The sequence below is a fragment of the Lepidochelys kempii genome, chromosome 20, assembly GCF_965140265.1.
Source record: "Lepidochelys kempii isolate rLepKem1 chromosome 20, rLepKem1.hap2, whole genome shotgun sequence".
NCBI classification, from domain to species: domain Eukaryota; kingdom Metazoa; phylum Chordata; order Testudines; family Cheloniidae; genus Lepidochelys; species Lepidochelys kempii.
The window spans coordinates 21,177,949-21,198,316 of NC_133275.1; the positions used below are offsets into that span (position 1 = coordinate 21,177,949).

Genomic DNA, 20,368 nt, shown 5'->3' on the forward strand with positions numbered 1-20,368 from the left:
TGCCATAGCACTTCTAGTGTAGACTGGCCCCTAGTGCGATGAGTTTCTCCCAGAGCTCTCAATGAGTGTAAGTTCTAGACACATGTGAGTGAAACACAAGCTCACGTCCTGTGTTCAGACAGCTGTAATTCAGGTCTGGACTCTCAAAGAAGCATTTAGCTTAACATAACCGAATCATAGAAGATCAGGGTTGGAAGGGACCTCAGGAGGTTCTAGTCCAACCCCCTGCTCAAAGCAGGACAAACCCCAACTAGTTGCTATGTAGGGAAACAATACATGGATCAACCTTGTTTTGCGGCTTCTCCGTTGGAGCTGGCATGATGGGCTGCATTTCTGGGTCCCTGTTGCAATGACTCGAGATTAGAGCTGGGCAAACATTTTCAACCAACCCTTTTTTCCAGGAAAAAATACAGAGTCAGCAACAACAAAATGTTTTGTGAATTCATGCCTCCTCCTCCTCCCTGGCTTTAAAGTTCCTGGAGGTTCTAGGCAGCTCTCCCAATCTGCCCCAACCTCTTGGTGTCAAGCGCATTCGGTCAGGAGACAGCTGATCTCCCTTCCCTCCCCGCATGCTGGAGTCGGGACTGCACTCTGGTTCCTAGGCTTGATTCTCCACAGGCTTCCCGCAGTTCCCTATTAAATCTTCTACACACCTCACTGGCCCAAGAATTCATCTCTGCACTTTATTTTTAAGGCATTTAGTTGGCTTTCTTTCTTCTTCCGAAGTGCCCAGGTCTCACATCCATATAAAACAGGCTTCATATAATGGTTGGGTCTAGCTGAAGCTTGGTCTTTTCTCAGTAGCTGTCTGGCGCTCAGATTTCTCTCGAGAAAATTAACACAGATTCCTGCTGCTTCAGATTGTTTTGGGACCTCACCCAAAAAAACCTCTCTAAAAGACAAACTCAGAATGTTTCTTGTCAACATTGTCCAGATGAAATCTTTCAATTCTTTGGCTCAATTCTTCCTTCATCCCTGAAATAAATTTTTTGCTACGTTTCCATTTGCGGAAAATTTCAAAACAATTCAGTTTCCATTTGACCCAGAAGGATTTCGTTTCAGCTGGAATTGATGGCGAAACGAAACGCCATTATTTGCCCAGCTCTGCTTGAGACAGAAAGTTCCTTTGGGTGATTCACTCAAGGTGTACGTCTGTATTCTCTATAGTCTTCACAGATTCCACAGTGCTCTTCCTGGGTCGGACAGAAAGACAGAGTTAATGGGATGCTTGTCAGTGACAAGACTTTAGTTGCTACCCAGCAGGGGGCAGTGTCTCTGGCCAAGTCATGATGGTCCCGGTCACAAGGTCTCTGGTCCATGTATTTTGGTTTCAGAAAGCAACCTGATGAGCAAAACAGGGCATGGCATCCATTTCTGGCAGAGCACCTGGTTCCTCTTGTTGGCCAAGCTACGGTGAGACAAGCACAATGTGGCCCTGGTGAAGATCTGAAACCTCCACCCAAGGTATGAGTTGTGTCCCTTCTCAGAGAGAAAATGAGCTACCTCCTTTGTGGCTTCTTGCAACATTGTGTCTGAAAGACTCCAGTATTTTCCCTGAAAAAATTCTCAGTTGGCATCAGAGAGTTTGACCATCTGTTGGACGTCTGCTGACTAAGCTCCAGCCAGTAACTGAGTCCCACAAGTTACTTCCTGTGGGCCCCTTTGCCGTGGGCTCCTTTGGCCAGATCTGTACAACTCCGTGCTGTTTCCGCCAGCACTCCTGGCTGTCTGCAGCCGTGTCCCGTTTGAGGTTAGTGGGTCTCTTCCCACTCCTGGATGGTTCTGTCTTGGTTTAGTAGCTCATCATGGAGCCACATAAAGTCATTCGACTCATTTGTTCCATCAACAACAATGAGGGAAACACAAAACAGCTCTTCACGCCTCTGTACCAGTATGTGAGAATTCCTCCTGTACCCATATGCCAGAATTCCCCCGTACCAGTATGCAGGATTCCCTCTGAACCGGTACGCCAGGATTCCCTACACCGCAGTGTTGAAGTTAGTAAATTCACTTCCTATATGAAATTCTCTCTTGTGCAGCTGCCAGTCATACAGATCAGGCTGGATAACATTTTGGTGGGGTCCCCTTTAAATATTTACACTTCACATTGGCTTTTTGACATACTACTTGACTGTATCAGCTTCTTTAATACAAAACAAACACCTTTCCGAAATATATGTATCTATACACACAGCTCTGATGAAAAGTAGCTACATATCTACCTGGATTAGTTCAAACTCAGCTTTAACCAAGGTGTGGGAATATACATATATATCTATCTATACGACAACTGTGTATCTCAAATGACAGCAGGGTGAGCATCAGTCCAGGCCACTTAGAATGTCCAGCTGCAGCATCGCAAGTGGCTAAAAAGTCCAATTCTGGAGTGACAGCCTGGGCCCCAAAGTGTGCCAACATAAGGCGCAGGGCCAGCGGATGATGCCAGAGCACTACGAGCACTTGAGGCCTGTTACACTTTCCTCTGCTCCCTTCACTTTCCTCCATCTCATCCACCTCTCTGTCGCCTTGGAGCAGCACAGTGCTCCAGTGGGGCCTGTGGCTTTATATCTAAGGTATCTTATTGATTACTCTTCTATTGCAAACTATTTGCAATCCTTTTTGGGATCAGGTTGCCTGGGAAACTAACTTCCCTCCAGCTGACTGGATCTGGTACCTTAGAGGATGCTGTTAGACAGCTTTAATGTCTGATATAGTTTTTTATATCTTAATGGATTTCTTCTCAATTGATTTTATCTAGTAATAAAATGACACCTTATGATGCTGGTTCAAATGGCATAGCCTGGCGTTCTGTATCTTTATTACAGATTGATGGGCACAAAGTGTATAAAACAGAAGAGAAAGGTAACTGAGGAAATTACTTTGCAGTTTAGCAGGAGTTTGTGGGTAACCCCAGCTGCTATAGTCACTCCACCTACATCTCCTTGAATCCCCTTCTGGAATACGGGCCAGGTTTTCTCTCCAGGCAGACACATACATGTGCATTTTAGCCTCCCTTATGGAACATCTGCCCTGCCATATGTCTATGGGGTCACCCAGGACTCGATTATCCTTAATCCCTTCTGCTAGAGCCCAAGCTCCTGGAATCCAGGCCTGGGTTTGCCTTCTCCCAGCTGCCAGTCCTGTGACTTTGTAGGGTCTATTCCTTCCTGGAGATATCCAGTCCAGATTTTGACTCCTTTCCACAGCTGATCAGGTGTAGTTTTCCCATCCATTCCCATGTTGTAGAATCCAGATCAGGTTTTATCTCATCCTGGCTGCTACTCAGGGGTATCTGCAGCCTACACTCCAGCAGGTGGGATCCAGTCCAGGTTTTGTTTCCTCCCTGCCTCCCGCAGGTGTCTGTGCAGTAGGTCTCCAGGGCTGGGAATCCAGACTGGGACCTGCCTCCTCCCCATGGCCAGCCGGGAGGAGTCGGTTTATTCTTTGTCCAGTCCCATGCTCAGGAATCCAGTGCGGATTTTGCACTTTACCTGCTCCAGGTGTATTTCCCATGTCCCTTTCCATGGGGGATGCTCGCTTCAGTGTTTTGTGTCCCTCCTCCGTCCCCTCCTCCATCCCCCCACCAGGTGTATTGCTCCCTTCTCCTTCCAGAGATAGGAACCCAGTCCGAGTTTTCCCTCCTTCCCCTTCCCCCCAGGTGTGCCCCTCCCCTCCAACCCCTCCTCAATCCACCCCAGCTATTCCCCTCCCCCCAAGTGGGCCCCTCCTTTCCATCCCCTCCCCAATCCACCCCAGCTACCTCCCCCCAGGTGTGCCCCTTTCCTCCTTCCCCCCTGAATCCACCCCAGCTATTCCCCTCCCCCCAGGTGTGCCCCTCCCTTCCATCCCCTCCTCAATCCACCCCAGCTATTCCCCTCCCCACAAGTGGGCCCCTCCTTTCCATCCCCTCCCCAATCCACCCCAGCTATTCCCCTCCCCCCAGGTGTGCTCCTCCTTTCCATCCCCTCCCCAATCCACCCCAGCTATTCCCCTCCCCCCAGGTATGCCCCTTCCTTCCATCCCCTCCCCAATCCACCCCAGCTATTCCCCTCCCCCCAGGTGTGCCCCTTCCTTCCATCCCCTCCTCAATCCACCCCAGCTATTCCCCTCCCCCCAGGTGTGCTCCTCCTTTCCATCCCCTCCCCTCCCCAATCCACCTCAGCTATTCCCCTCCCCCCAGGTGTGCCCCTTTCCTCCTTCCCCCCCCCGAATCCACCCCGGTTTTTCCCTCCCCCCAGGTGTGCCCCTCCCCCCCTCCCACCTTCCCCAAACTCCACTCCGGCTTTTCCTCCCTCCCGTCTCGCTGAGCCCTAGCGCTGAATGAAGCCCCTGGCGCCCCATTGCTGCCCGGTGCCCGGACCGTGCCGTGCCGCGGGGCGCTCCGCAGCCGCCTGGCCGAAGGACGGAGGGGGAGGCAGAGGGGCGCTCGCACCCCACCGTACGCCCGCGCCCGGCTGGCGGCTGCTGCCTGGGGCGGAGCAGGCGTGACCTCCCGGCCAGCCTCCCGTCCCTGCAGCCCGGGACCCTGCCTCCCAGCCTCACCCCGGGGTGCCGGCGGCGGAGAGGCACCGATCGCGGGGCTGCCGAAGGGGCGGAAGAGCGGGGAGCTGCCCTGCGCCCCCCCCCCCTCCCGGCGCTGCGGGGGGGGCGACGGTGGCGGGGCTGCCCGGCTGCGAGGTCCCGGAGACGGCGACCCCCGGAGGAAGAGAAACGCCCCCGAAGCTCCCCCCTGCTCCGTGGAATTGCGGGGTCCCCCCCACCCCGCCCCGCGTGTGCGGCGCTGATCTCGCTTGCACGCTGGCTCCCCAGTATGCCCGGACTGCCTGTCACGCGTGGATCTAGCCAGAGACACCCCCCGGCCGCGCTGGAGCGGGCTGGGCGCCCGGCGGAGACTTCCTGAGAGCCGGGGTGGTTTGGTTTTTTTTTTTTTTTTGGACGGGGGGGGGGATCGGGGTTATTCGGAGGAGGGGAGGGCCGGCTTGGACGATTTTTCTCCCCCTTCCTCTGCTGTGTTTGTGTGCGGGGGAGGGGATCCTTTCGGAGCAGCATCCAGCGGGGAGGAAAACGAGCCACCCGAGGACCCCCCCGCCCCGGCACACTGCAGGGCAGAGGATCCGGAGCGATCCGCGCCAGCTTGGAGCCGACCCCCCGAATCCAGCCCTAGCTCGGCAGACGCTGCCCACCGATCCCCATCGCTCGCTCGCTCCGATTTCGTAACACCTTGTGGGGGGGGGAGGGCGAGGGGGGGCAAGGAAAGCGAAATGTCTCGAGCCGGAGTGGAATTGGACTAGCTGAATGGAGCAGCCCGCTGGAAGGAGAAGTGAGGCTGGATCGCTAAAGGTAAGTCACTGGCTTGATTGTTTCTCGACTGGTGTGTGTGTATGGGGGGGTAGATCTGACAGCCCCCCCCCCCGGTAAATAACCGATCCATTGACCCTCTCTCGCTTTGGGTTCTGTGCTAAGCTGCAGGGAGATGGGGAGGGGGCCGGGGGGGAGAGGTGAGCGGGGGGGGGCAGGAAAAGGGGGAGAGGGAGGGTTGGGGCGATGGGAATGGCAGAGCGATCAGATCTCTGGAAATATGGACCCCCCCCCATTGCTCAGATACCCTCCCCCCCCAAGCTGGAATGGGGGGGGGCTGTCATCTGTTTGGTGTTTTTTCCCTCCTCCTGTTTTCCCAGACAGGGATCGTTTTGCGCCAGTCCCCGGGAGAGGGAAGGCGTGGGGAGGGGGGGGGGGGGGGACACACGCTTCCTAGCAGCGATGCTCACAGGAAGGGATGCATCCAAATCCGCCCCCCCCTTTCCTCGGGAGAATTGGTAGCGGGGAGGGGGGCGCCCCTGCGTCTGATCGGTGGGTGCAGCAGACAAAGCCACCTGTCCGGCACCCCGCGATCCGCTCTTACTGCAGTATTTTCTGGTGTGTGTGTGGGGGGGGAATTACCCCTGAGTACCGTAATCTCTGGAGGGGGAGGGCGGGAATAATTCTTCCAGCTCTGGGTGACTCTCGATCCCCTCTCGCTGCGGGGAGATGGGTGGGGGGCAGGAATAGATATAGATGCAGAACAGCTCGGACAGGAGATTGGGGCAGCCCCCTCCCCCCCAGTACGTGTCTTTATGTAACGGGCTTTATCCGGGGGAGAGGGGACACACTTTGTTCATATGTACCCTTCCAAGATGGTAGGATGCGGGCGGAATGGCTAATAAGGGAGGGGTGGGGGCTGTTGCCAGCCGTAGGGTGCGGAAGAGCTGTGCCCAGCACCCAACCCTGGGGCCAATCCTGATTGGGGGGGCGTTGAATTGGCCACCCCCTTAAAATGGGGTGGGGCGCCCCTTTATCCCCCGACCGGCCTGTGTGGCTGGAACCGGGGCGGCCTCACCTTTTGGCGCGGGGGAGGGGCCCGATCCTGCTCCCCTTACACGGGGGGGGGGGGTAGGTTCTGCTGTCTTCCCCTTCCCCCACGCCCAGTAAATGGGGAAGGGACTCCATGGTGCGGGGAAGAGTCTTGTCAGCCCGGGGAAGGATTCGGCCCCCTTGGCATGTCTCAATCCGGATTGACGTCGGAATACAGCAGGATCCGGCCCAGAGAGAAGTAAACAAAGCGAGGAGGCGGTTAATACAGAGAGATCGGAGCCCCTCCTCCCCCACTGCACCCGCAATTATATTACCTCCTTTGCCCACCCCCCCACAACTCCCCCCCGGTGTACCCCCCCCCACACACACACACTCAGCCTTGGCCCTGAGATCGGTGGCGCGTCCGACGTGGGTGGGGGTGGCGTACGGGGGGGATCTCTGCAGCCGTGGCTGTGTGTGTTGGGTTTTTTTAAAGGATCGAGTCCAAAAATTCCGCCGATGGGGGGGGGGGGGACGAGCCCGGGGTGGCTCCTTTAAAGCCCGTTTGGGTTTTGGGGGAGAGGGTCCCCGCATCTCTGGCTGGGTCCGTGGATCTAATGCACCCCGCTGGGCCGCCTCTGCTGACCTTTACCCACCCTCGATTGGGGGGGGGGAAAGAAACAGGGTACATAGCTGCTCCCCCACACCCCAAAGCGGGGGTGGGGGTGGGACCAGACGCTCTCGGGGGGGCTTAGCCCCAGAGCGAGGATGGCTAGAAGGAGGGAGGGAGAGATGGATGAGTGGACAGAAAACCCTGTTACTACGCTCAGCCTCCCGGTTCCCTCACTCCCACCCCCGCCCCAGGTTAATGGCATTTCCTGGATTTCGCCCCCATCTAGGATCTCAACCCCCCCTCCCCCAATTGCAAACGCCCCCCCCCCTTCCCACCCAAAATCAAATTCGCCCTAGCTTTTCATAATAAAATGGCGATTTGCTGGCGGATGGGGTGGGAGTAATTGCTTCGGGGGGAGGAAATTGAGGATGAGGGGGTCATCGTGGGGGTTCCTGGAGATCTCCCCACACACACACACGCACCCCAGCGAGCAGAAGGAGGGCGTGGGATGTTGCAGGAGGGAGCTGGTTGGGGGAGTTGGCCCCCTGCCATCTGCTGGGGAGGTGGTACATGGGGGGCTCCCCCACCGTACCCCCCATTGGAGGGGACCAATGCCCCAAGATAGGCACACTGTTGGGGAAGGGGGGAGCTTCCCAGTGCCATGCATTGGTCTCTCTGGCTCCCCCCCCCCACACACAAAAGCCTTAAAAATATCCCCTGGCTTCTCCCCCCCCGGGGTGGTGGCCGGGGGTGGGGGCCAGATGCCTCTGGAATATTAACCAGGCAGCAGGGCTGGGACCCGGGAGCCCAGTTCGCTGCTGGGGAGAGGTTCCTTTGGGAGAGAGATGCCGAATTTTGTCCCATGGTCCTGGTCACTGGTCAGCCCCCCCTCATGTCACGACACCCCTCCCCCCCCCAAGCTGTCCAGCTCTGGCGATTTGCTTTCTGCCCCCACAGGCAAATTGTGCAGGGGAGGGGCTGCTGGGCCAAACTCCAGCTTGACACCCCCCAGAATGCACAAAACAACCCCCTCCCCAAGCTGGGCAGTGAATATTAAGGCAACACACAGTAATTTGCTCGTTGCTTCAGAGGCAGGTTATTGCTGTGTCTCAAGGTGCCCGCTGAGGTCGGGGATGGCTGACCCCATTGCGCCAGTCCCTGCCCTGAAAAGCTCCCAGTCTGTACAGATGGGGAGAGGACAGACACTTGTTCCCATTTTACAGATGCGGAAACCGAGGCACAGAGCTAGCTGCAGGGACTGGCCCAAGGTCATGCAAGGAGTCAGTAGCAGAGCCAGGCTGTGAACCCACAAGTCCTGACTCCTTGCCTGGGGTCTTCCTCCCCCACCCCCTCCCACCAAGGCTTTTGGCATGTGGGGCAGGGAGGGGGCTCCCTGTGGGCTGGGTTGCCCCTCATGCCCTCAGAGTGGGTCACAAGGACCTCCTTGCTGACTGGGGACCTTGGGGGGAGGGGTAACTGGAGCCTCTCCCCAGGAGGTATAACTCACTGAGCACCACCCCACCCCTGTGGGAAAGTCCCTCCCATCTGGCCTGGCAGAGCTGTTTGGGGGAGGGAGGAGGAGGCTCTGACCTTACAAAGCCCCCCTCCACCACATCTGGATCAGTCCCACTGGTTTGGGGGGTAGAGGAGAGTTCATAGGAACCAGGATCTGGATCAAACTGAGTTGGGTTCCACAGAACCAAGGAGGGAGTGGAGGCCTGTTTTATCTTAGACTTTGAGTAGGGAGGTGTCTGGATAGACTGGTCCCCAAGCACTGCCCCTGCTAGTTCTGGATCCCCAGCTCCAGAGAGCCAGGACTCCTGGGTTCTCTGCTCCCTGCCCTGTGGTCTGGGGGTTAGAACAGGGGGAGGCTGGCAGCCAGGACTCCTGCAGTCAGTAACCAGCAGGGGGTGCAATGGGTGGGCAGCCCCAAACTGGCAGAAGAGTGGGGGTGCCGAAGGCAGTGGTGTCTAGTGGCTAGAGAAGTGAGGCATGGGAACTCCTGGGTTCCGTCCCCAGCTCTGGGAAGGCAGTGGTGTCTAGCGGTTAGAGCTGGGGCCCAGGACTCCTGGGTTCTATTCCTGGCTCTTCCGAGGCCAGACCAGCAAAATCACGTGGCTGCCAACCAAAGGGCTGCACTTCCCCCAGGAAAAGCAGAGGAAGGGAATGCGACTGCCGCATGCCTGCCGCACCCCACACACCCTTTGAATACACACCCCCCCCCCGAACTTCCTTCCCCTTCACAGATGCCGCCCAGCCCCTCAGTCTTTAGGACTCTCCCTACATCATGTGATTCAGCTGTGAGTGCCAATCTCTGCTAATCCCCACCCGGCACTGCCTGCGAGTGGAGCTGGGACTCCCCGTGCCAGGTGCCCTGTGGCAGCCATAGGACTCCCCGCTCCCCCGCCGGGTCACTTTCCCTTGGTACCACGAGCAGGGGTCCACTGCACAGCCTGAGGTACCAAAGCCTCCTGCTCCCACGAGTGGCATAGCCAGGGCACGGCTGGATCAATCACTCAGGACCCTCTGGTCCCCTCTGGCTGCCCAGCCTGTGCTGCCTGGTGTTGCCACTAGGGGGCTCCCCTAAATCCCAGTCTGGACTCAGCCATGGAGGGTTACACTGCACCCCTGTCAGGTCCTAAAGTGACAGGGTCTTGCTTTCATGGGCGGGGCTAAGATTGGCTCCTCCTCTTGGGAACTGTCTTGGGGCTGGGGTGGGAGGTGAAAATACACCCCCGCTCCTGTGGGTTGAAGTAGGCTGTGTGTGTGCCCTGCTGCCGCCTCCTACCAATCACATCCCTGCTCCATGCCTCAGTTTCCCCTCAGGGACTGTGAGCTCTTTGGGGCAGGGCCTGTCTTTCACTCTGTGTCTGGGCAGCACCCAGCACAACAGGGGCCCTGATCTTGGTCTCTCTAGGAGCTGCCGCAGTAATAATAATTCCAGCTACGGTGGTGAAGTGTAAATGAAGCAGAGGATAAAAGCCTTAGTACTGCTGCAGTGAAGGGCAACTCCCCTGTTTAGCTCGGGCATCTCGATAGGGCTGTGTTCAATGACGGACGCCTGCAGCGCAGCCCACGGAGCCGTATAAGGCGGCACTCAGAGCTGGGCAAATATCACCACCTCCCTCCCTGCAGGGAGATTTAGGGGCTGAATTTCCAGTGGGAGCTGGGGTAGGGGCAGCCCTCCAGTGCCCAGTGGGTTAATTGCGCAAGGGAAAGGAAGCTTGCTTGTCTGGTGCCAGTTCACATGCAGGAATCACCATCTTGTTTTAGATCAGGGGCCCATCTAGCCCGGTATCCCGTCTGCAACGGTGGCCATAAGGAGACCCCTAGTAGGGTAATTCTAGGACCCGCCTGCCCCCAAGGAATATTTCCCCAAACAGTAAGTAGCATTTGGCTCAAGGCTATAGATCCCTGCCCTGCGTCTTGGGTCTGTTTTAATCCTTGTTATTGTTCCACGGGAAAGTCTCTTATTCTGTATAATTGTCCAGTTCTTCTTGGAACAGGGGGTTCTGGTGGCAATGAGTTCCGCAGGCGTCCCCGCTCCAAGTTCCTGGGCTCAATGCAGGAGAACTTGGGTAGTGTCTCTGGCCTGGGAGAGGTCAAGAGGTCAGACTGGCTGATCAGAACAGTCTCCCTGAACCTGGAAATCTAGGACTTGGGTTTGCCGAGGCCTTGAGAATTTCACCCCGTTATAAAATGCACTGGGTGTTTTCATTACAACCCATAGACTCACAGAAGAGTAGGGTTGGAGGGGACCTCAGGAGGTCATCAAGTCCAACCCCCTGCTCCAAGCAGGGCCAACCCCGACTAAATCATCCCAAGATGGGCCTTAAAAACCTCTAAGGAAGGAGATTCCACACCTCCCTAGGGAACCCATTCCAGTGCTTCACCCCCCTCCTAGTGAAACAGTGTTTCCTAAAATCCAACCTAGACCTGTACGGTCTGAGGTGTGGGGAAAGGGGTTCCCGTGGGGCAGGCTTTGGTGCAGCAGACAAGTGGGCCAGACCCCCAGCTGGTGTCAATCAGCCGTCACGCAATGGGAGCCGCCTGGGTATGAGCATCCGCCCTTCTGCTTTTCATGCTGCATCTGCCCGGGCCGGGGGCTGCCCTCCGGCCAGAGCCTGCGCCCTGCGCCCACGACCTATTGTAGTGAATCCACCCCCACCCCCGGGAACGCCCAAAACAGACCTTGCAGAAAGAAAAAAAACCCAGGAGCTGAGAGCCCACGGCCTCATCTCAGCCGCCATCTCCCCCTGTCCTGAAGCATCTGCCCTGGGAAGCCAGCCCCGATGCCCCACGCGGGGGTGAGGGTGGGGGGGTGTCATGCCACAGTCAGAGAAGGCAGTTAGCACCCCGGAGCGGAGGGATCCCAGCTGGTTACCAACCCCCGGCCCCCAATACCTCGAGTCTTCATTTCCGGGGGAGACATTCAATGCTTTTCTATACCCCCCCCCCCCCGGGCCAGTGCTTGCCACCCAGGGGTGATTCTGCAGACGGACAGGGCCAGGAGGGAGGCGATTTTGGGGTGTGGTTGGCAGAGGTGGCGATTTTAGCCCCAATTCCAGAACCCCGGGGGGGCCGATCCACTCCGCCCTTCTTTTCATGGTTATTATTTAGCCGGCGACAGAGCGGGGGCGTCTGCCGTTGGTTTCTGGAGCCGCACTACCTGCCTGGCGCCCAGCTCCGGCGGACGGGGAGGTGGGGGGGATATTTCCCAGGGGGCCTCCTGCAGAAGTGCCGAATGCATTACGGCCACCCCATCGGCTGATGCACACACGTCTCCGGGGCCAGCTCCCCGCCCCTGCCGGGCAGATGATTTTGGGGGGTGGCTGACCAGTGTGGAATCACCGGTTTGGAATCACATCGGGGTGGGGCGCCGGGGGCGGGGGAGGGAGCATCAGACAGCGGGAGAGAGACAGAAATTAGGGATGGGAGAGAATTGCTGGGCTCTGCCTCTCCACGGATCTCCCCATCGCCATGTTATCGGCTCGCTCGCTCCCCCACCCCTGGGCAGGGGAGGAGGCTGGAGCTAGGGGGGACGGGGGGGGCAGTGCCCCCTGGCTTGAAGTGCTTTCCATCACGTACAGGGTTTACAGTTTGGTTCAATGGCTCTCGGCACCCCCACTATACAGATTGTTCCAATGCCACTGTACCCCCCTCGATCTCTGTATCTATCCACCCACCCATCCCCGCCTCCGCCCATCGCCCCCACACCCCTTGATCTCTGTATCTATCCGCCTACCCATCCCCCACCCCACCCCATCTCCGTCCATCCACCCATCCCCCACCCACCCCATCTCTGTATCTGTCCACCCACCCGTCCCCCACCCCACCCTGTCTCCGTCCATTCCCCCATCCCCCCCACCCCTCGATCTCTGTATCTATCCGTCCACCCATCCCTCACCCCACCCCATCTCTGTCCATCCACCCCCAACACACCCCTTGATCTCTGTATCTATCTGCCCACCCATCCCCCACCCCACCCCGTCTCCGTCCATCCACCCATCCCCCACCCCATCTCTGTATCTGTCCACCCACCCATCCCCCACCCCACCCCATCTCTGTCCACCCATCACCCCCACACCCCTTGATCTCTGTATCTATCCGCCCAACCCATCCCCCACCCCACCCCGTCTCTGTATCTGTCCCCCGCATTCCCCCCCCTTGATCTCTGTATCTATCTGCCCAACCCATCCCCCACCCCATCCCATCTCTGTATCTGTCCCCCGCATTCCCCCCCACTCCTTGATCTCTGTATCTATTCGCCCATCCATCCCCGTCCCACCCCCACTCTGTATTTGTCTGTCCACCCCTCCTTCCACCCACCCCACCTCTGTATCTATCCATCCCCATATACCACCACCTATTGCTGTACCCAGCTAGGGTGGCCAGACAGCAAGTGTGAAAAATCGGGACCGGGGGTGGGGGGGAATAGGCACCTATATAAGACAAAGTCCCACATATCGGGACTGCCCCTATAAAACTGGGACATCTGGTTACCCTAGTACCCACCCACCCTGTTATACCTCCATCTATTTCTGTGTCCACCCATCCCCACATCAATCCATCCACCCATCCACCCCCATGCACCTCCCTATCTACCTATCTATCTGTCTATCTATCCCCATCCACCCCCTCTATCTATCTATCTATCGATCTATCTATCCCCATCCACCCCCTCTATCTATCGATCTATCTATCCCCATCCACCCCCTCTATCTATCGATCTATCTATCCCCATCCACCCCCTCTATCTATCGATCTATCTATCCCCATCCACCCCTCTATCTATCGATCTATCTATCCCCATCCACCCCTCTATCTATCGATCTATCTATCCCCATCCACCCCTCTATCTATCGATCTATCGATCTATCTATCCCCATCCACCCCCTCTATCTATCGATCTATCTATCCCCATCCACCCCCTCTATCTATCGATCTATCTATCCCCATCCACCCCCTCTATCTATCGATCTATCGATCTATCTATCCCCATCCACCCCCTCTATCTATCGATCTATCTATCCCCATCCACCCCCTCTATCTATCGATCTATCTATCCCCATCCACCCCCTCTATCTATCGATCTATCTATCCCCATCCACCCCTCTATCTATCGATCTATCTATCCCCATCCACCCCTCTATCTATCGATCTATCTATCCCCATCCACCCCTCTATCTATCGATCTATCTATCCCCATCCACCCCCTCTATCTATCGATCTATCTATCCCCATCCACCCCCTCTATCTATCGATCTATCTATCCCCATCCACCCCTCTATCTATCGATCTATCTATCCCCATCCACCCCTCTATCTATCGATCTATCTATCCCCATCCACCCCTCTATCTATCGATCTATCTATCCCCATCCACCCCCTCTATCTATCTATCTATCGATCTATCTATCGATCTATCTATCCCCATCCACCCCCTCTATCTATCGATCTATCTATCCCCATCCACCCCTCTATCTATCGATCTATCTATCCCCATCCACCCCTCTATCTATCGATCTATCTATCCCCATCCACCCCCTCTATCTATCTATCTATCGATCTATCTATCCCCATCCACCCCCTCTATCTATCGATCTATCTATCCCCATCCACCCCTCTATCTATCGATCTATCTATCCCCATCCACCCCTCTATCTATCTATCTGTCCCCCAAAGATTTGCCCAACAAAACCACATGGATCCTCTTGGATTAACCCCAAGGATGAACCCTGCCCTGTTCCCCGTCTCACCCCATCCCACTGGGGCGAAGGTGCTGGGCCTGCTCCCACCTTGAGGCTGGTTTTAAGCCCTCGAGAGCACTGTATGCTGTTCTGTTGGGGCGGGGGGCATTGTCTACGCTGGGGGGGGGGTGGAGCAAGGTTACAGCAGAGAGAGAGGGAAATGAGGAACTTCACCCCACATTTGCTGTTAGGGGCCCCCCATCTCTCCTCTGGTGCCCATAATCTGCTGCCCTCAGGTCCCTCACTCTCCCTGCTCAGCTTCCCTGATCACGCCCGTGGCTGGGACAAGGTGGATCCCAGCTCGGGATTGGATCTCTCGGACACTAGGGGCCCCTTCAGAGAGCAGGATCCAGCAATTCACCCCAGCAAGGGATCTGCCCCATTGACTCCAACGGAGCGATGCCCAGGGACCTCAGCTGGGGAGCTGGACCCATTGACTTGGGATGAAACAGAGCTGTTCTGAGCTCCTACCCCTGTCAGCCCCCCAGGCCACCCCCTTGGAACTTGCCGCTGGCAGACCATTGGGGTGTTGTTTAGATTTCTGCAGCACTTAGGTTCCAGCTGAGACCGGGGGCCCCGCTGGGCCGGGCGCTGCCCGGAGCCCGAGATCGGGGGCCCCGCTGGGCCGGGCGCTGCCCAGACATGCAATGAGAGACTGTCCCTCCCTGACCCAAAGAGTTTCCAGTTTAAACAAAGGGAGGATTATCTCCCTTTTGTAGGTGGAGAAACTGAGGCACAGAGCGGTGAAGCCTCTGGTCCAAAGTCACCCAGTGAGTCAATGGCAGACCCAGGAACTGAACCCAGACCTCCTGAGTCCCAGCCTAGCACCATGAGACCCTCCCTCCTCTTTTTCTGAGCACATGGCCCTGGCAAGATGCTTTAGCCCACTGTCTTTCCTGCCTCCCCCTCCACAGCCCCATGGAGCAGAGCAAGGGGCCCATCTCACCCTGTAGGTTATCTCGATGGCTGGGGCTGTCGCCTTTCTCCCAGCAACTGGTTGAGGCTCTCTGCAGACTCAGGCAGGTGCTGACACCAGTGACCTTCAGATCATTCCGATTGTGACACTGAGTCACCCCAGAAGTAGAGGCCCTGGGAGCTGGCCCATAGCTGGGGATCTGGCCCCGTCGACTCCAGCAGAGTGACACTGCTTTACACCCATTGGGGATCCAGCCCATTGACTACAGGGGAGCTAGGAGCTAGGGGAGCAGGCCATGGTGAGCTCCCCGCTACGTGTGTCCAGCGGTTGAGATGAGCAGCACTAGAGAAATGGCTGAGATAATTCTTGTCCCTCTGCCATCTTCCATCATCTCTCACCGCTCCTAATTCAGTCACCCTCCCCCCCCGTCCCGTCCCCCCTGCCCCTCTGTGGTTCCTCCACACACCCCTCCCGCCCCCTCCCTCCAGCCGTGGCATTGCCCGTCTCGCAGCCCAGCTCCTGTCCAAGGCAGTGGCTAATTGATATGATAACCCAGCGCAGACTTGATTAGGGAGATAATTGGCTGGTGCCGGGCCGGGAAGCACGGTCCCCGTTTAATTTGGCCAGAGTCCACAAGGGCTGTGAGAGTTTGGAAAATGCCCTAATCGAATTTCAGCCCAAGGAAACCCAGCCCCCAACCTGGGCACCGTGCTGGATTTGGCCGCTCGTACCGGGGCACAGAAGTGGCCTTGGGCTGCGTGCAGCAGCTCCCTCTAGGGGTGAGGGTTGTGGGGCAAGAGCCCTGGGAGCGCCGCTCCCTAGAGGACGATGCACCTGCTCGGGGACCAGAAGATTGAAGGTTCGAATCCCGGTTCTGCACTTGGGATTTTTCACCTGCCAGCTGTGATTGTCGCAGCTTCATTCCCGCGTCCTCTTGGCTGCTGGTGTGTTGTCCCAAAGCCATGCGAGGAGGTACAGCTGAGGACAAACCCAGGAGTCCTGATTCCCATCCCGCCCCTGCTCTAACCATTAGATCTCACTCCCCTCCCAGAGCTGGGGATAGAACCCAGACGTCCTGACTCTCAGCCCTGCCCCCAACCACTAGAACCCCCCTCCCCCAAGCCAGGGGAGAACCCAGGAGGTTCACATAAGAGGATAATAGCCTACTACTGCTGCCAGTGAAGAGAGTTCCCCCTTTAGCTGAAGTAGTAGAACCCCGCTGGGAGTACTGGTTAGCATTCAGGGCCTAGATCTTAATATTAGGTGTATTAGGGGGGTGCCAGCCAAGAGTGGGGTGCCAGGTGAGCGAGAGAGTCCCGGCCTCAAAGAGCTGCCAGCCTGAACAGACCTAGGGTGGGTGGAGAAACTGAGGCACAGAGAGGGGAGGGGTTTGCCCAAGGTCGCCCAGGCAGGCAGCAGCCAAGCCAGGAATAAACCCCAGGTTTCATGCCCGAGCATCCCCGCCCACTACGCCTCACAGCCACGGCCTGCGCTGCTTTGCGCCTGTGTTGTCTCCGCGGTCGGAGGGGTTAAGCCAAGGCCAGGGGCAAACATAAACGCAGCCTCCAGCACGCACAGCTCCTGGTGTCCCCCCAGACCCCCGCCACCGTTCAGCTGGGCCTCTGCCTGACACCGGCCCTTTAAGACTCCAGGGTCATTGAGTGGCAGGGAAGCCTGTGAAGCAGGACTATAAAAATTGACCAACACCGAGCGAGGGGAGTCCCTGCAGAAGTCAGCCTGTGGGCTGTGCGTATTATCGATGGTTAATTAGCTGCACGTGGCCGATCAGAGGGCCCCAAAGCGCTTCTCGGACAGGACTGAGCCAATGCTTGTGAGCTCAGAGTCAGTGCTGTCGCACGGGGAGGGAAACTGAGGCACGGGACGAGGAAGTGACTTGCCCAAGGTCATGCAGCAAGGCGCAGCTTGCGAGGGAACCTAGGAGTTCTGATCCCCAGCCCCCCCCGCCCCGGTCTAACCACTAAACACCACTCCCCTCCCAGAGCTGGGCACAGAACCCAGGAGTCCTGGCTCCTCCCACCACCACGACCCACTCAACTTCATTCACCTCCAGCACAACGGGGCCCTGATCTCAGTTGGAGTCTATGCAGCTCCAGGCACAACTGGGCCCTGATCTCAATCAGGGTCTGTGCAGTGCCCGGCACGATGGGGCCCTGATCTCGGTCGGGGTCTGTGCAGCGCCCGACACGATGGGGGCCCTGATCTCAGTCAGGGTCTGTGCAGTGGGGTGCTGACAATGGTGGGTCTGAGTCCAGTGCTGCCCGCATGGTGTGGGCAGCCATTCGCAATCCAGTCACGCCCCATCCCCAGGGCATGGCTCGCGGGCCCACGCCGTCCTGTATCACAGCCCCGGGGCCCTGCCATGGGCCTGGCAGGGCCCTTGGAAAGAGGTTCGCTCTCCTGCAGGGCGGGTTCCGGGCCCTGTCGCTGGATCAGGAGCTAGAAAGGAACTGGACAGATCTGCAGGGTTGTTCCCCACTTCATCAGGGTTTCTAGGAGCAAAGGAGACTTTCCCCCCTCTTGACTTCCCAGGACATTAATTAGGTGTGTTATGGTAACATCTAGAGACCCCAGCTGAGATCAGGGCCCCGTTGTACCAGGCGCTGCACGGACCCCGACAGAGATCAGGGTCCCTGTTGTGCCAGGCCCTGCACAGCCCCTGCCCCAGAGACAAGTGGTGGAAGGTGAAACTGAGACACAGAGAGGGGAAATGAATTTCCCAAGGTACCTAGCGGGTCAGAGGTGGAGACAGAACCCAGGTGTCCTGCGTCCCAGGCTACTGGCCCCTGGTGCCTCCTTTTATGGATGGAGGGGGAATCTCTCTGTCTCATCCTGTCAGTTTCAGCCCTGTTGCAGCCTGGGGTTTGTAGTTCCCAGGGGTTCCGGGCATTAGGTTCCCAGCTGGATGAGGACAGTGCAGAGGAAGGGCAGAGTTAAGGGTATCTGGGCAACCTTTGAACTCCCCATTTCTGCCCTTGGGCTGGTGCATATCGTCCACGGGCAGCTCTGAGTTCTCTGCCCATTGCAGCCACCAAGGGGACGGGCATTCGTCCAGTGTCAATCTTCAGTCCCCTCTTGTGGCCACTTGGCACAACAGGACAAAAACCTACTGCCGCAGCTGGGTGGAGGCACCTGTCTGTTAGCTCATGATGCTGGTGGTGCTTTTGGGGTTCCAGGCTTGTTGACGACCCAAGCAGGGAGCAGCCTGGCACCAGTAGAGCTAATCAGACCCTTTTTCTGCCCCCCGGCCTGTGAGCTGAAAGCAGGGATCCCGACCTCCCAGGTCATTGCCACCCGCCCCACACCCTGAATGCTGGATTCATTATTTAAAAGCAGGGTGGAAAGAAGAAGGAAAGCAACCTTCATTATCATATCGAGAAAATTACCCCCATCCCCCTAACTAGCAATTTTCCTGCCACATAGTTCAGCGCTGACTAGCCCATTAATTATAGAGATGAAAAATCATTTGGAAACCAGGAAAGGAAACTAATTGGCTCTTCCCCCAGCTAAAACGAGCCGGTGCTAGCAGGAGAGGGGAGCAGGGATCTCAGTCACGAGAGGGTCCTGATGGGGTCTCCTCCTTGGGAAGATTTTTCGAGACTCTCCCTTTGCTCAGAGCAGTCTAGGGAGCATGGCATGTGGTCAAGAGGAAAGAGGGGCCTGTGGTTAAGGTGTGGGGCTGGGGGAGATTTGGCTTCACTACCCTGCCTCAGGATGACCTCGGCTGAGTCAAGGCACCTCTGTGCCTCAGTTTTCCCATCTGTAAAATGGGGATAATGGATCTTCCTGTGTCTATTCAGACTGTGAGCTCTTCTGAGCAGGGGCTGCCTCTGACTCTGTGTCTGCAGCTCCTGGCACAACGGGGCCCTGATCTCGATCGGGGTCTGGGCAGCGCCCTGAACACCAGGGCCCTGATCTCAGTTGGGGTCTGGGCAGCGCCCAGCACAACGGGGCCCTGATCTCGGTCGGGGTCTGGGCAGCGCCCGGCACACCGGGGCCCTGATCTCGATCGGGGTCTGGGCAGCGCCCTGAACACCAGGGCCCTGATCTCAGTCGGGGTCTGGGCAGCGCCCTGAGCACCAGGGCCCTGATCTCAGTTGGGGTCTGGGCAGTGCCCGGCACAACGGGGCCCTGATCTCAGTCGGGGTCTGGGCAGCGTCCTGAGCACCAGGGCCCTGATCTCAGTCGGGGTCTGGGCAGCGCCTGACACACGGGGGCCCTGATCTCGGTCGGGGTCTGGGCAGCGCCCGGCACAATGAGGGCCTGATCTTCATTGGGGTTTCTACCATAACATGCATAACAACAGTGGATCGGAACCAGCCTCTTGGTTTTAAGACAGCTGGAGTCTAGGTTACTGAGCACTGGCTGAGGAGCCAGGACTCCTGGGTTCTACTCCTGCTCTGGAGGGGAGTGGGGTCTAGTGGCTACAGCAGGAGGGAGCTGGGTACCAGGACTCCTGGGGTCTTTCCCCAACCTGCCATCGCCGTGCTGTGTGCACCAGGGCCTGCAGCGTGGTTTGCCCGCAGCCCAGCAGCCCCGTTGCCCTGCTCTGTGCCAGGCCCCAGCGCCGAGCACAGAGGCTCACTGCACACAGCCAGCTCCCCAGAGCGGGGGTGGGGTAGCATGTGCCCACCTCCCGGCCCCCCGGCGCAGGGGGCATGGCTGGCAGGGCTGCTCTCCCCTGCGAGGGCCAGGCCAGGACCAAGGGGCATTAGCGGAGCAAAGCCCAGCGAGGAGGAGGCTGGTCAGCATGGAAGCACGTCAGCCGGGCTGGGACAACGGAAGGGGCTGCGGGTCAGGAGTGAGGAGCACCCCGTTCCCCAGCCCGGGGCTCCCCCCACGCACTGCTCAGCTGGTGCTCCTCACTCCTGACCCGCAGCCCCTGCTATCCCAGCCCCGGGCGCCCCTGAGCGGGGAACAGGTCCCTTCTCCATCCTGACCTTCGCTCCCAGGGAAAGTGCTGAAGCGAGAGAACCTAACACCGGGCTGGGGGGGCTCGAGGGCTGCCTGATCTCCACTCCCCTCCCCTCCTTGTCTTCCAATCTCTCCCCGGGGGAGCCGCAAGTCAAGGGCGTCCGGGCTCCTGTTTCATGCTGCGGTGTCCCGTGGCCAGGTGAGGCGGCTGGGGTGACAGCCCGGCTCCCAGGGGGGCACCGTGGGATGACTCAGCCCCTCGGGGGCCAGGCCTGCAGCTCTGGAGCTGGCGGAGGGGAGGGGGGCCACGGTCACTCAGTGTCCTTCC

The 20,368-nt window shown here is 58.0% G+C and overlaps 1 protein-coding gene across 4 annotated transcripts in view; it reads left to right on the forward strand.

The window, feature by feature from the left end:
• Nucleotides 1-4,961: 4,961 nt before the first annotated feature.
• ADGRL1 (adhesion G protein-coupled receptor L1) overlaps nucleotides 4,962-20,368 on the forward strand; it is a 105,603-nt gene continuing 90,196 nt past the window's right edge. For 2 of the 4 annotated variants that reach the window (XM_073318297.1, XM_073318299.1), the window contains exon 1: nucleotides 4,965-5,340. The gene's annotated coding sequence lies outside the window, so the exon portion shown is untranslated. Of the gene's footprint in view, nucleotides 5,341-20,368 lie in introns of all 4 variants that reach the window. The other 2 variants (XR_012155691.1, XM_073318301.1) reach the window with 2 other exon arrangements.